The sequence below is a fragment of the Geospiza fortis genome, unplaced genomic scaffold (assembly GCF_000277835.1).
Source record: "Geospiza fortis unplaced genomic scaffold, GeoFor_1.0 scaffold557, whole genome shotgun sequence".
NCBI classification, from domain to species: Eukaryota; Metazoa; Chordata; class Aves; order Passeriformes; family Thraupidae; genus Geospiza; species Geospiza fortis.
This window is the reverse complement of record NW_005054526.1, coordinates 865,887-882,150: the sequence shown is the minus strand read 5'-3', so window position 1 is coordinate 882,150 and position 16,264 is coordinate 865,887. Positions and strand designations below refer to the sequence as shown.

General features: G+C 41.5%; 1 long non-coding RNA gene across 1 annotated transcript in view; it reads left to right on the top strand.

Annotated features, from left to right (window-relative positions):
* The window catches only part of LOC115948796, a 75,080-nt gene extending 58,883 nt beyond the window's left edge, over nucleotides 1–16,197 (top strand). Inside the window, exon 4 of the long non-coding RNA XR_004082573.1 lies at nucleotides 16,135–16,197. This is a non-coding gene — a long non-coding RNA (uncharacterized LOC115948796). The remainder of the gene's footprint in view (nucleotides 1–16,134) is intronic.
* Nucleotides 16,198–16,264: the final 67 nt, after the last annotated feature.

The following is a 16,264-nucleotide window of genomic DNA, read 5'->3' as shown; positions in this document are numbered from 1 at the left end:
CCATAGGGAACCAACCTTGCTGTCAAAAATTCCATCTTATCTTGTTTACTAACTAATACGTTAGCATTAGACTAAGAGATAACATATTAGACTAAATAAGTTTAATAAGTTCCCATTCCACTTCATAATCACCCGAATAAGTTGTTTTTCAATTAATTGTCTCCTTGTTATTAATGCTAACTGTATATTGTGAAGTACAGCAAACCACCAGACCTTTTGGAGGTTTTTATCTTTCCCTTTAATTCTATCTCATCCTGAAACAAAGCCTTCTGTATGTGGTCATAACAGGAGCTTTGGGTAGCAAGGAATGAGAAATCCTGTGGAAGGGACATCAACGAGAAAGGAATATGGGGCTTCTGCAATGGGTGGTAGACACTTTTTAGATTTCCTCCTCTTGACTAAAGGTGCAGAGGATGGGGATGGGGATGATGGGAAAACATGGAAGACAACAGAATGGTGGTGGTTTATACCAGTTAAGAACATGACCTTGTGGTCATGCTTTATTCCACCTAGCTATGGGCAACTGAAGAGTGGCATGATTTTGTTTCAACCCACATACAGGTGATGAAATACAATAGAAGATATGTTTATACAGACTTGCCTCATAGTGCTCCATGTCTTCCCTGGAGTGCTTACAAGTTACAACTTTACACTATGATGGAAGCCTTTGCAATATGATTTATTCTGGAGGGAAATAGCAGATTATATTGATTTTGGGGAGGTAACAACAGAAATAAAGTAATGAGGCAGTTCCCCTTGATCTTTATCTAGCAACAGAGATATTAGGCGGCCAAGTTCTAGCAATCAAAGATAATTTTGGCAGAAATGTGTAAAAATTCCATGATCAGCACAGTAATCCCAGTATATTAGTAGTTTGTTCATCACTTTAAAGTGTTAAATGTAAGGATTCCTTCTTTCATGAGTGGCACTGAGAAAGCTGAGTATTTACAGTAGAACACAGAGGTTACTGAAATTCAGCTATTCAATTAAACACCAGTGGACCAAATGAGTGTTAAGGTTTTTTAGGCACTAGAAATCAGCTCTGAGCATAAAGGGTGATTCTGAGCACACTGAAGAACAATTTTGAAAATGCAAAAAAATTCAGGAAATTTGCTGTCATTGCTGTCACTGCCATGATGATCTCATTCCAATTACAGAGACGGGGTGGGATAGCTTGCATTACTGGAATGCTGTCCGGGACAGCTACACGATTTTTTTTAGGAAAGGTAAGCCACCAAGGCAAGTTGATGCATCTGTTCCTTATGTGAGAAAGCAACCAGAATTATCCAGCTCTGCCGAGGGGTAGATGAAAAATGAGTTAAGAGCTTATAGGTAAAAATTAAGGGGCAAGCTAACATGGGCAACACTGCTGTGTTTGTTACAGGCCATCTGATCATGAGGAAGAAGTAGATGGAGCCTTCTGCAGATATCTGGAAGCAGCTTCACAGTCAGAAGCCCTCGTTATTGTGAGGGAATTCAATCACCCCACTCCAAGGCAGCACAGTGAGGCACACACAGTCCAGGAGGTTCCTGCAGAGCTTTGGCACAGGTGGTGGAGGAGACAATGAGGCAAGGTGGGCTCCTGGACCTTGTACTAGCAAACAAAGGACTAATTGTGGATGTGAAGGTTCAGGGCAGCCTTGGCTGCAGTGATCATGAGATGTGGAGCTGTCTGGGTCTCCACATCTGACTGAGCTTTGTAGCCTCATCACTAAGTAGACCTCCCTCTTTGTTAGCGTCTGTCTTGATTAGCATTGTGGTTGAGGTATTGTGCCGCCAAATTCAGGGCTCCACAGAAACTCTCCCAAACCAGATGCTGATCTCTTGCTCTCCCTTTCCCTCCCACTTCCCACTGCAGTGGGATTGAGTTGAGAACTGCAGGCACAATAGGTGAAAATCAGGGGTTGAGCTAAAAACAATTTACTAGAAATAGCAATGAGATAAGGAAATGAACAGAAACAGCAACAATATTAATTACAACAGTATTACGAAAGAGAGGGTGATTCACATGCAAAAATTCTTACCACAGACCCCAAGAAAAATTAACAATGATGGACAGTTTCTCCCCCTTCCACCATGTTTTTTTGACTGGAAGCCATGCCCTTCTTCTCAGAAGCTAGGGAGAGCCCCATTTCCCTGCCCTTGGCAATGATGTGAGGTGGTATCAAATAACATTAAGGTCATGGTTGACTCCAGGATGGCTAGTTACTGGTGATTTTCCCACCTCATAACTTTTTGCTTTTCCCATGGCAGTTCTGATGCTCTTACCATTTGGCCTATTCTCTTGGAGGTAAGTCAGATGCAGTACTGGCTCAGAAACAGAAATGTTTTTAAGCTCATTGCCATGAGTTATGGCCCATGTCAACCATAAAAATGTGAAGATGAAGAAAACCCCAGGTGATGGTATCTTTGCAACAGATGATTTGTGAGTTTTTTTAAACAAAAAAAAAAAAGAAAATTAAAGATTAAATATCTTCCTGAAGGACATACTGAAACACTTTACACAGAGCATGCTACCTGCACATAGAGTAGGATGTGTACACTGACGCAAACCACTGTGTTCTTGGGACTTCACACCATCCTACATGTTTTTGAATCATCTGGAAGAGAAACAGAGGGTGGGAGGACGTTAGAGAAAGGCTATTGTCATGAGAGAGAAAGCTCAGACACTGTGCTGGAGTGAGATAGCAGTGCAGTCTTTCTTCTGTGACCATCACGGAGAGTTTCAAACCAAAAGTTGTGGAATGGGATCATGAATTTGCCAGGTAGACTGATGTCTTCACTCCTTGGAAAAAAAGTTAATCATGTTCTGTCTTTACTGTGAACTGTTTTTGGCAACTTGAGCCATATCCTGGAGAGTGGGCAGGGGAGAAAGTGCAGAGGGGAGCCAGTAGACAAGTGTGTTACAGGGTTTGGTTTGTACATGCTCAGGGAAGCTGGTCAGTTGCACAGGAAAATATTTGATTGCTGACAAAGAGCATACAAAATCATTATGCTTATTTTTGGAAACCTCATCTCCATGTCTCAGTATTTCTTTTATTAGATTCTTTTCTTCAGATTATACTGACAATAATCCTTCCCAGACACTGGTATAATGGTTGCAGCTTCATTTGTCACCTATTTATGTGGCAGGTGGGGCTAACTAAACAGTTAGGAGAGAGAACTGCTTTCCTGATTGGGGTCAGAAGGTAAAGCTCAATAAACTCTATTTTTTGCTTTTACAGGTCTTTATTTTTATTTTTGTTTATAGGCACAGTTGCTCCCCAAAGTAACTTTGACTTATTTGTAAATTCCTTTTTTTTTGACTGGTATACAGTATTTAGCTATCCAATTCTCTGGTGTTCCAGCAAATAGATAGGCATTTTAAAAAAATAAATGTTCTCTTAGACTGCGCATATTTTTCCTTCTGATAATTTCTGGATCTGCAAAATGGAAAGAGATTTAAGGAGCAGCCCAAGTTTATTTTGCAATGAGAAATATATTTGCCATTATTATATTCTTCCATGTACCACAGTATTGTTTCCTTAATTTTATTGTCTCAGAGCTGATGTTAAATGTGATTATTTTTAGGGTATGCTTTAATTTTTCAGTATTTCTTAAGCATTTTTTCTGCATTATAGAAGTCAGAATCCATTTACTGCCGGATGACTTATGTTCACCCACGTTACTTAGCTGGATAGTTACTGGATACTACATGTATTTCATCTATGGTTTCCCAGAAAACCTTTCTTCTCTTTCTGTCTTTGTCTCATTCCTCATTTTCATGTCTCATTTCTTACACAGCCTCAGCCTGTGTAAGACAGTAGCACCCAAATCACCTAACCTACCAGCCCCTCAACTATAAGGTGCCTAAGAAAGCAGAATCAAGTCGTAAAGACTTTATTCTCTCTCTGTCTTTGTCTCATTCCTCATTTTCATGTTTCGTTTCTTACACAGCCTCAGCCTCTGTTGGTCACTCTGATGACGTTTGAACTAGTTTGTCAATTTAAATTAAATTAGCAGGAGGTCAAGAGGGAGGTTTGAGCACATTTCATGAAAGTAGGAGATCCGTTAACAAATGGCTGCACTAACAGTATTGGCCACACTCCTGTGTCCTCCTGCATGCCCTGTGCAGCTTCAGGCACAAGGAACGGTTGCTGTGCTCAGACCTGAATTCCATGGTGATTCCGAGCTGGCTGAAATGCAGCAGTGATGCCCACAAGCTCTGTCCTGTGCTGTCAGTGCAATTGTCATTTCTTGCCTTGGGCTGTAGCTTCCACAGAGAAGAAGCACTGTGCAGGGGAAAAGAAGCCCTTGGGGAGAAAATGCAGAACTCCACCAGCTGGCATTGTGCTAGGTCTGAGCGGATGGGTGATGTCACTGTCTGCCGTGTCCATGCCAGCTTTCAAGCTACTGACAGATGTAGCACAGCTTCCCTCATGGAGCAGTCTGTTGTCCCTAGAGAAACTGCAAGGATCATATGACATTACACTCTTTTAAAAAGAGAATTGCAAAAGTGTCTACCTAGAAAGCTAATCAGCCCATGTATCAGAGAAGTGTTAGGGCTAATCTGGAGCAGAATATGACACTGCGTACCACTGGTATAGCATCACAGACACACTAATACACCTTCAGCTTGAGGCTCGGATAGCTGGAATTCACATATGCAGAGTGACTCTGTGCTCCTCTGCTCTTGGGACAGTCTTGAACGGGCTGTGAAGCCTCTACCTCTCCCAAACACCTTTAAATAATCAGTGCCAGGTGTGAAGGGGCTGTGCTGCTCTGTGCCCTGCAGCGTGCTGCCTGCAGCCGCCAGCCGGGAGGCTCTGGGGAGCACGGTGTGCCCAGGGCCCTGTGCTCTTGGAAGGGGGGCTCTTTCAGACTGCTTGGGGTCTTGGGCTTGGGGCTGGCCAGCCTAACTCAGGTGTCTGGCTTTGCCACCAAACTTGCACTTAGATTTTATGCCCTGTAAAAAGCAGTCTTGCCAAGTGTTGGTGCTCCCTTCCTACTGAGTGGACAGAGAGGCAGGAGTCTGCACCTTGGAGCACTCCTGGAGGCTTTCAGAAGACCTGATTTATTTGCTCCACAAAGCATGGGTCTTTACCACATGATTCTGCTTTCTAGGGCACCTTATAGTTGAGGGGCTGGTAGGTTAGGTGATTTGGGTGCTGCTCTCTTAGTTCAGACACGGTTTTGCAGACTAGCAATTGATGGGCAGGACCGTGTGCATGTGGTTGCAGGGGCTCAGAGGAATGCCTCAAGACAGGTACGTACACTGCTGAAGGCACTGCTGCAGGTTTGGCTCAAACGTGCTCTCTCACCACAGGCAATTTTCCTGTCACCACTCCTGAAGATGCACCTTTGCAGGAGGACTTGACTCACCACAAAGTCTGCTCAATAAAAAGAACGCTGTGCATATTTAAGTGGCTCCAGGTATGATTAGCATGATGCTAGGTGGTCAGGCTTTATTTAATCCTAAAGAGTAGGAATGAATTGAAATTTCTAGCCAACTGATTTTCTTATTTTAGAAATCATTGCACCAATATGAACAAGAGGTGCTGAAAAAGCAGACAAAAATAGCAGTGAGATTTGCTTATTTCTGCTATTCTTGCTAAGATTTTATGTTGTGGTTTTTAGTCTTGATTATATGCCTCAAGGTAGAAAACAGGCTAAAGCAGATTTTTTTATCAATTGTGTCATGAACTTTACATTATTTCCTTGGTTGTATTGTTGTTTTTCAGAGAAAATTTAAAAGAAAAAATAATTGGCAATATCACTTAGCAGAGAGCCTCTCTTAGTCAAATGGTCTTATCTGCTGTGGTTTTTAATGTTAGGCATTCATTGCTAGAAATATTACCATTATTTTTCATTCTGAATCTCTGTTACTAAAAAAGTCAAACACCCTATTTATTCTCCAATTTTGAAAATTCATGGATTCACAAATTCATGTATGAATTTAAATATCTACCTAATTTTCAGAATGTTTTTCTCCTTTTATGAATCACAACACTTAATTTAACTGTGCTTTTTAATGTATTTGTAGATACTGCAGTTGGATGAATACATAATAAATAAAGTCACTAGCAGACTTTTCCTCATGTTTCATGTCACCTGACTAGTTTTAGACAGTTTTTGTTTGAGGTTGCTGGAGTGAGTGAGAAGTGTGTAAAAAGTCTGTGTAACAACCATGAGCTACTGAAAACCTGAAAGCACAAACTACCTTTTGGTTTAGATTGCACAAAATGCTAAATACAAAGGAAAAATAAAAAAAAAACTAGACCTAGCTTACAAGAATGATGTATGTAAAATATGTTTTAATAAAGAAATGTGAATAAAAAATTAATTATAGCAAATTTTTTAAATTTTAAAAATATTTTTATTGCATCAGCAAAAAACTGACAAAACAAAAAGTAGACTAGAATCCAGAATTAATTTGATAGAAACAATAGGTTAATGAAGCATGAAAAGAGTGTTAGATAAGGTCCCTCTACTTGTGAAAACCAAACAAAGGTTTCCCTTCTGGAAGGGAATGATCAGGAAAATCAGAGCATGAGGATATTCTGACTAGCTTAAGTTTTTAAGTTTTTACTGGGTTCACAAGTAAATATCTTCACAGGGAGTAGTAACTTCCTGTATTCTGCATTTCTCACTGCATATTCAGTGTATTAAAGGTCTGAGTAATTCAAATACCTTCACTACTGAGTTTTAGAAAAGCTCCAATTTGCAATCAAAATTAAAGCGTAAACACAGGTGGATTATAAAATATGCTGTCTGTTGTTTCTCTGTGTAACAACTTGAAATATGACAGAGGTTTTGGGGCTAAATTCTAACTTCAGAGAAAAATATACTCTCAGAGTAGAACATAGTCCATAGAGAAAAATACCTTCCATTTTGATCTTTGGATCAATTTGCTGATATTGAGAAGACAAGATACATAGAAACAGTCCCTAGATAAAGAATAAAATGAATAGATTTGTTTTGCTTTGGTTTGGTTTGGACTTTTGTAGTACTGCACACTGTTTCTCCCTTCAATTGCACAGGAAACAGTAACACTTGGGGAGCATTAAACAGGTGTGTCCTGAAAGTAACCTGGGGCTCCATCATGCAGAATGAAAAATGAAAGGTAAGGACAAATTAAAAGAGAATGCAGGGAACAGTGCAAGAGAAAGCTACTTAGCAAATATTTGTAAGTGGGACAGCTCTTGAACATGCAAAAACATGCTAGAAAATTTGTATGATCTGTGAGGCCCCTGTCTTTTCAGATCAGAGGCTAAAAATTCACTTTTTGCTCAATATGTCTCTGCCTCAGGTATATCTTCATACATCAGAAAGGAGGAAAAGCATTGGAAGTGTAGAGTGTAACAGATGAGATGTACTCAATAGTGATAAATAGAAAGGTGGGGGGGAAGGAGCAACACAAAGATTACACTTAAAACCTACAGTGTTAATTGGAATCAAGTCATGGTGCTTTTTTTTTTTTCCCTTGGAAAAATAGCAATTTGTCTTCAGGTTTGGCAGAAGACCAGTTCGTATAAGAGCAAATAATATTTGAAAGTAGAACAAGCCAACATGGCACCAAGTGAGATAAATGCTTAGCTCATAATCATTAACTCCTGGCCTAGCTAGTGCTTCGCATTGCCAAAAACCCAGGATTTGGAGATGAATTATATAGGCTATAAATAATAGTTCCAAGATGCAGCATCACAAAATAATTGTAACTTTATTTGCCCATGATCATTAACATGCTATAAAAACATAGGAAAAAAAAGAACATCTCCTCTTGGGAGCCCTAAATCACAGATTTTTTCTGGTAACTACTAATTTTTGCTGCAAAAGTAGCTAATGCCCTTGATATTTATGAACCAAGGGCCTGCTTCTGTTGGCAATCTTTTCCATCACTACCTGCCTGAACAGAAAAGCCCTGCTGTTCTTAGAAGGGAGGGAAAGTGGTTGCAGCATCTTCTAGATGACAGATCAAAAGTGTTCTGGACTTCTGCCTCAGCATGAAGCTGATCTACTGTGCAGAGCCATCTATTTAGCAAGATAACCATCTGGCTAGAGTAGCTTTGATGACGTAATGGTTTTATTAATTTCCTATAGTAAGTAAGATGAGTAGGCAAGGCTGCCTGTGGCATTCAGATATAAGTATTTAATCTTTACAAAATCACCTACCTTCCTTTCTGGTGCAAAACCTGATGATTTCAGTGTATCAAAGGAGTTTCCCAGCACTTCACAGAGAGCATGGGAAGGTCAAAACTTTCGTATCTGCAGAAAAGTCACTTTTTAATCACCAAGACTGAAGTAAGAAAAGGCTATTTGCTCCAGACTCCTCTATTTTTTCTACACTGGAAGACATTACATGCTATCTGCATGTTCTTCTAGCTTTGTTGAAAATTTCTAAAGATTTGTTGCTCTCAATCAGAAGCTATCGCACTCCTTGGCAGCTTGTCTGAAATTTGTCCCCTACACTATTTAAAAATGGTGACCTCTTCCTTAGCTACATTTCCATCTTAAATTTCCATCTACTAGTTTTACCTGTGCCTTTATCTTGAGCATAAAAGGTGCTTTAGGACTGAGCATCTTCACTGCCTAAAGGAGCCACAGCAAAGCACTTTGCTTTGCTGAGTATGCTGATCAAACTCCCGACCCTTTCCCTTGTGCTGCTCTTCGTCCAGTCCTGAACTAATTTATATAACCTTTACCTTCAATATCTGTAAGTTTTCAGTGTATTTTTAGAAAAGAGGATCCCAAAGGTAGACAGAATTGCACTGGGAGCGAAGCTGCTTGCATTAACAGAACAACAAGTTTTTAAATTTTGGAAGAGATTTTAAGGTAAATTCAGACTCCTTAATAACCTAAGTAGCTAAGTAACTGTGGTGGGTTTAGTGTTAGCTAATTATAAGTGCACTCACTAGAACGTACTTATTTATTTCTTGTTGTAAGATAGGATTGGGAGAAATGCAAAGTAGGCTCAAAACTTTAAAAGGGTGTAAAAAAACTAGTAGCAGTAACTAAAAGAAAGGGTAATGAGAATCGGAACAAAACCTTCAGAACACTTCTCCTCCCCCTACAACCTTTTCTTTCTCACTAGCAATGTATAGGGACAAAACTTTAAATTTTTAGTCAGTTTACCACTTTTAGAATAATCTTTCTTTAGGTCACTGAGGGAAAGAAGTCTCTCTTGTTAATGTTATGGAGACTCCTCTACAAGAAAACAGCTTTTTCGTGGCTCCTAATTTCTATGAAAGCAGCTGCTCAGAAAAATCTGCAATTGCAAAGTCTTTCTCATTTTTTCACAATTTTTCCCACAACTGTGTCTATGGGCTCTATCAACTTATGGGGTATTAGTTTAAAGATGAGCTGTTCAAGAGTAAAGGTTCTCTTCATTTATCTCTAGAATTATCTTCATCTCTGAGAACTGAGGTCATCTTCTTCTCTCCCTGGCGTCAAAGGGTCTCATCACTCTTCTCTCTCTGTTCAAACTTCTCATGGGAGCACAGCTACTTCAGCATGGAGGCTCACTTCAGCATAGAGGCTTTTGCTTCCAATTTGAACAAGTCATACTTGCATGCGTTATAGGGAAAAAAGAGTCTGATGTATCAATTACATCCTTCTCCATAGCTTTACAAGAGGATTTTAGCTCTAAGGTTAAGGCATCTCCTCATCTCTCCCACTGGGACTTGACTCTTTCTTCACTGACCTTGGTGTCTTCATGTTACTCCTCTATGTGCCTGCACTTGTCCTTTTCTCTCACTCGAGGGAGGACTGAAGCACTGAAAGAGTCGCTATCTCACCCAGGCCCTTAAGAGGTAGTAACTAAAGAGATATGGTGATCAATCATGGGCAACATTTCTTGCACATGAAATGGGAGGAATGTTGTAAAGGCTGCTACCAAATGACATAAGGGCGTCCCCTTTTTCAATATGAAACTATAAACTCTAATAACAATGTCCAGTGTATCCAAGAATTATCTTATGGGCATGGCTGCAGGTTCTGCAGTCTCCAATGCAGAATGGCCAACACAACCATGGTCAGTGACAAAAGTGTTTGTCTGTTTCTGTGCTTGCTTTACTTCCCATCTCTTCACCACTCTAAGCTTTTCATAATAAGGCTTCATTTGCCATTTCATTTTACGTCTCTGATCTTCCACTGAAATTCATGTTGGAAGGCACCAAACCCAAATGAACTGCCCCAGATACGGAGCAAGCATTGACAAACACTGAATTCAAGAGGGACAGAGGTCCTGTCTGCCTCCAAAGAGCTCATCAGATTGCTCCTGAAGGTTATCAGTAAATCATTGCTTCAGAATGCTTGGGCTATTATTAGAGCTTGTCAGCGATATGGCTGAGAAGCCATGAGTGATCCTGATTTTGGTTATTCTTCCTTAATTCTGCCACCCAGTCTCAGCAAAGATGTTCCTTTGTACATGGTGAATGGATTGTCTGCACCAGGTCCTTCCTCTGCCTCTGCATAGGGCCTTCCTTAGTCTGGGAATCCAACCCAGGCTGGGCAGGGACACAGACAAGCTGTGGCTGGGTCACTGTGTCCTGGTGACACAGTGGAGTAAGAGCTGTGTGCTACACACAACCATCACCCCCTGACGAAACCACAGCAACCTCTGCTGGTGCCCAGGAGGGCACACTCAGCTTCAAGGCATGGAGGGATTCAAACCAGCTTTGGGTATGTTGCAGTAGTTAGACCAAGGAAAGGAACAGCTCCCAAGAGATGTTTCCCCAAATTTTCCTAAATATGTTCTGAACATATGGTTCATGCCTTGCTCATGACTTAAATTTAGAGCTGCTGATAACTCAACACTGGAAGGAAACTTGTTTCAGCAGCTCTGAGGGGAGACATTTCAGTTTGAATGGGGGAAAGGATCAAAGGAAGGTTTATCCAGATGAACACATGCCAGAAAAAGTTGCAGGAAAGCCATAGCCTGTTGATCATGCCTGCAGCCAGAGGAGTGAAAGAGCTGGGGCCAGCGTCATAAAGGCAGTACAAGACAGTTATGTCCTTTTTTTCATGATAGACACTTTCCCCTGGAACAGCCAAAAACTTTAATGATGGTAGAAAAGGATGGGCACAACTTGGAATAGCTATTTAAAAAGGTAGTATTGCAAATCAGCACTTGTTGGCATGTATTGAACAAGCTGACAGAGAAAGGGACTTAGGCTGTTATGGCAAAATCCAGTGTACTGCACTGCCATGGCCAGTTATGAAATAAGGAGAAATTTTGAGGCTCTCTCAGGAGCCAGTGAGATAAGAGCCTGGGCTGCTATGTAGGTGTCCCCATGTGATGGTACTGGCATGACCTGCTCTGGAGGATGTCTGTGTGGAGGCATGGCTTGCCTCAGAAGGCAAGCCCTCCTTCCCTCCCTCCCTCCCTCCCTCCCTTCCATTCTGAGTCAGCTGCTTCTCCAAGATCGGCTTTTCATAGTTCTGTATGTAGACTTAGCACAACCCTCTGGAAAAGATCACTTTCCTCAGAAATGAAGAGGGCCACTGTGCACGTGTGCCATGCTTCACTGCTGAGCTAATGCTTTGGAGATTTCTATTAAAAGCTTTTATCCATGAAAAGTTTGCTTTTGTGTTACACTCACTTATTATGTGGTCACATTGGAGAGGTAGGAGAGGTAGGGCGCACACACAAAATAGTATGGGTTTCTTGCAAATAAATACCCTTCAGTGAGTAGCTATTAGTAGTGTAAACATTCCTCCTAGGGGCAACTTGAGAAGAGGATCTGGCATAATGTGGATCCCTTGGTACATGCCAGGATCCCTGGAGCTGGTCAGTCATGTCACTGCCTCTCCTACTGAACCTTTCTCTGGAGCTCCTTGAGGAGATCCGGTTGTAGACTCACCACTTCCCTTACCAGGCTTTGAATTTATCCTTTCCATGTCCTCATGGCCTCCCCTGACTTTGTTTCCTCTCTATGTGAAAAAAAGCCATCCTTGGGTGACGGCTGAGCTCCTCTACCTATTGCCCCAAAGGCAGCGGGGTGGGTATGTACCTCCCGAAAAGCATCTCATGGAGGGTGTGGCAGAGAATATCAGCTCAGCTTCTGTGTCTGCCTAAATTCGACAGAGACATCTCCATTCGCCCTCAGTGCCTCTGCTTACTGCAGAGATGGGACCACCCAGACAGCCCTGTGGGATGGCCCAGGGTGGAGAGGGGTATCCAGACCCGTGGGAGCCGCTGGTTCCGTGCCGGGGCAGCCGCGTGTGCGTGGTGTGCGCGGCGGTGCGGCAGGTGACCCTGGCAGCACAGGGATTGAATGTCTCACAGGCTTTGGGCACCCCGCAGCCGCCCTCAGACACTGAACTGGGTCAGCAAATGGCAGAAGTGTCTTGGGCTGGCTTACACCTCGGGCTGTGGGATATCGGATCCCTTATCTCATGTTTCCCCTGCTGGAACCGAGCACACGCACACCAGCCTCAGTCTCAGCCCTGCTGCCTCATGGCCAGCAGCAGCACAGAGAAGCTGCTCTGTAATCACAGACATAAACACAAATGGGGCTGACCTCTCTTACCTGGCTTTAATCAAAATCACATGTAGCTCTCTGCAGCCCTAAGGATGCTTTTATTTTTTTATATATACTTTTTTGGGTTTTTTTTAAGTGCAAAAAAAGGGACAATGTTCCTGTAGCTATTCTTCAAAGTGAAAACCTTTGAATTAGTTGCAGAATCCATGCATGCTTGCAAAAGTTGAAACAGTTTTAAAATTAGCACTGATCAGTTCTTGGGGATGTAATTTTAAATGCCTCATCAAAACTTCGAGGGAAAACCCAGAGAAATAGACTTGTCCAATTTTCTTTTTCTCTTCAGGAGTTTCTGAAGAATACTGCTTTTCTTTCAAAATGTATTTCAGCCCTATTGTTAGTCTGCTCTTAATACAGGAACTCCTAACCTACAAATACTGAATTTGCTGTACTGCAAAGCCTCTGAAAGACAGGACTTGATTGCTTAATTTATGGAGGGAGATGGCTATTTTATCTGTAGATGACAGAATGGATCTAATTGTAATATTACATTTGGGGTATGAATTTTCCAATCCAAGTTTTAATGGTCTTGTGTAGTTACTGCTTGCGATATAACTCCATCAGAAGTTCATTTCTTTAAAATATTTGTGATATTATGGAACTGGAAGACATACTGTGAAAGATATTCCATTAAACCTCACTCTAACCCTGCATCTTTGGGGGGATTTCTATTGCTGCTGTTTCTAAAATGGAACATATCAACAACCTGATTATGGACAAGGCAGAAATTTATCTGTTCACTGGATTACTACTGAAATTATTTGCAAGACAAAAGTGCATGTAGTTGGTAGAATACCCAGACAAGAGGAGATAGAGTCATTATTCTTGAAAAAGAAATAAAATATATAACCTTTAATTTTTTTTAAATGTAAAAGTAAAATTTTCTCTGAGTGATGCTAAGTCAGCCTGCTCCAGCTGAGAATCTGCCCCATCTAGTCATACTCAGAGGGATGGACATTAATCTATTATTCAACTGCACAAAGTTCGGTGGAATAACTGTTCTTACTAATTGCTAATTGGCAAAATTGCTGGTGCTTATAGGAGATATTCTGGTAACAGATAATTAAGCAACTAAGTAGTTGAAAATGTCAGGAGAGAAAAATGATCTTTTCACCTCAGTGAGTTCATTTTTAAAACTGTGTCAGCTGAGCTCACTTGTGTCGGTACAGCCAGCCTGCAGCTCTGCTGGGGAGGGGTGCTATGGCCCCCAAGCACACGGACAGAGGGCAAAATGAGGGAAAACCCATTTTCTAGATCCTTCTTCAGCAGCTGCCATTCATGCTCAAGAAGAAAGTACAAATCTACAACTGCTGTATGTAGCTCTTGCTTTGACCATCACTTGCCTCCTGGGTGAGAGATGTTGTTCCCTCCCACAAGCCTTATCCCTGCCCCACTGAATCTGGAAAACCTCTTCTGTCTCTGTTATCCAGATATAGTCCCAGAACTTCTCCTCTTTTGGGAGGTGCTACAGCAAATGTGGACAGAGGATGTTGGATGTAGAGGAGGAGAAAGCAGTTCTCAGACTTTGCAACATGGATTGGAGGAAGAAGAGAGAGTTCAGGCAGCAAATGAGGACAGGAGCCGCAGCATGTTATTTTGGCTCTCCACCATGTTTGCAGTTCATCTCTCGGTGTTCCTGGGGACAGCAAGGGAGCAATCCCTGACCCCTTGGAGCCTTGGGGCAATGCAGACAGCACCTCACCTCCTGGTGTTTCAGCAGCCTCTGGGACAGCAATGTGGACCCAGGCATCAGGGCAAGGTGGTCCAAAGCAGCACTTTGAAAGCTGACACCTCATCCCAAAGCCTTAGCACTTGCTTCAGATCTGTCCCCTTTTTGGGATGGAGTACAGCTGGGGATTCCTGATGCTACCTCTACTCCCCTGCTGCAGCCCCAAGAAGACTGTGCACATGAAACACTGGATGCCCTCCAAGCTCACATCTTTACTGGCAGCAACAGAGTCCTTGGTAGCTATTTCTGCACATCACGAGGATGCCCTGAACTGTTCTCTCTCTCAGGTGTGAGCCTGTTCCTGTTCGGACCTGTTTGTGGAATCACCCAACATCCCCTTGCACTTCCTTGTAATCCAGATAGGGATGAGTGGAGAGTATTTGATATATTTTGCTGCTGCTCTTTCTGATTGTGTGCTAATGAGTTTCCAATGAAGAGAGCAAGGCTCCCAATGAATAAGCCTTGCACCCTTACCTCCCAGATACCATCCTTGTGGGTATCACTGAAATTCACCTTCGCCTGCAATCCCTGCTGCCCACCCTGTGCCAATGGCAGGCTGATGCAACAAGGAGCACATGTCTGCTTAACAGTAACTATAACAGTGAAATGTGATATTGCATCAACATTTGTCTCCAGGATGGCCAGAGAAATACTAGCACACCCTTGCATGGACACTCATGTTGTACAGAGAGCAGTGCAACTCAGAATATTACACTGGGATTTGAAAGGTCAGTCTGGATGACTGGATACATTGACATGTAGTTGGAATGAGTTTTCCTCAAGAGTTTGGAATTTAAAAGTCTTTCAAGCTACAAGGTTATAAAATAGAGTGTATTTTACAGTGTAGTATATTACAGGTACACCTAAAAATTTAAAATTAAAAATACACTTAAAAATAAATTTAAATTCAAAAAATTAATTTAAAATTTAAAATCAAGAATATACTTTTTCTCTTTTGCTCACATAAAGCCAATTCCTCACTAAGAATGAAAAAATATCATCAAAAGGAGTCCTCTGGCAAAGCTCCTCTCTCCTGTAATGCTTCAGCAGGGCAGATGAGAGCCTGCTGGCTGAGTCCAGCAAAAAGGCTGCAGTGGGCTTTAAGTCAGACCCATACTCATGCTCACATGAGTAAGACACAAGACAGTTTTCTCCAGGGATGATCACAGTGACTGTACATAACTCCTCTGTTCAATCAGGGCTAACTACAGGCATCAGAATTTTGTCTACAAACAGAATTCTTTGAAAATAAATTAATGGGCTAAGAGGATAACGCATAAGTCGTCAGTGGACATAGGAACTAGACTGCAATGCTGGGAGGATGTGGCAGAAGATTTAAAGAATTAGCTAAATACATGTAAGTTCAGGAGAACAGTTCAGCAATCAGATTACCTACACTAGGCAGAGGATGAATGAATGTACTGAATCCTCAGGATCCAGGGCATGGCGTGTTCAGGAAGCTGCAGGATAGACCAAAAGCTGTGGGGACATTAAAAAGGGATTTTTGTGCTGACTTTGGAGTGAATGGCAAGTTCAGGTGTCGACTCTTAGAGCTTGGGCTTTTGTCATGTCCCACCATTTTCTGCCCAGAGTGGGTGTGTTGAATGTGCTGAACCAATAACTGCTGGGCTCTGACCAGAGCTGAGTGAAAAACAGGCCTTGTAATTGTGTGGTTAATCAAAACAAACAATTACAGGGAAACCATGAGATAAAATACAAGAAAATGTAAAGATTTTAATTAAAAGAATGCCCAAATTGGTTTATACTCTAAATATATGTCTAAATAAATATATTTTATGTGTCTTATACTGACACATAAAATATACCCCAGTTTTGTTTTAACATTGCTTAATATTCTCAAAATATTTTTTTTTTTTTTCATTTTAGAGAAGGGGACACCCGGATCAGTTTTGAAGTCGAGCACAGTGTTACCAAAGAAGAAGTAAAAAAAGTTTTGTTCTTCAACATCAAATGAAAATCATAAAAGTATAGAATGGCCTGGTTCGATGGGATCTTA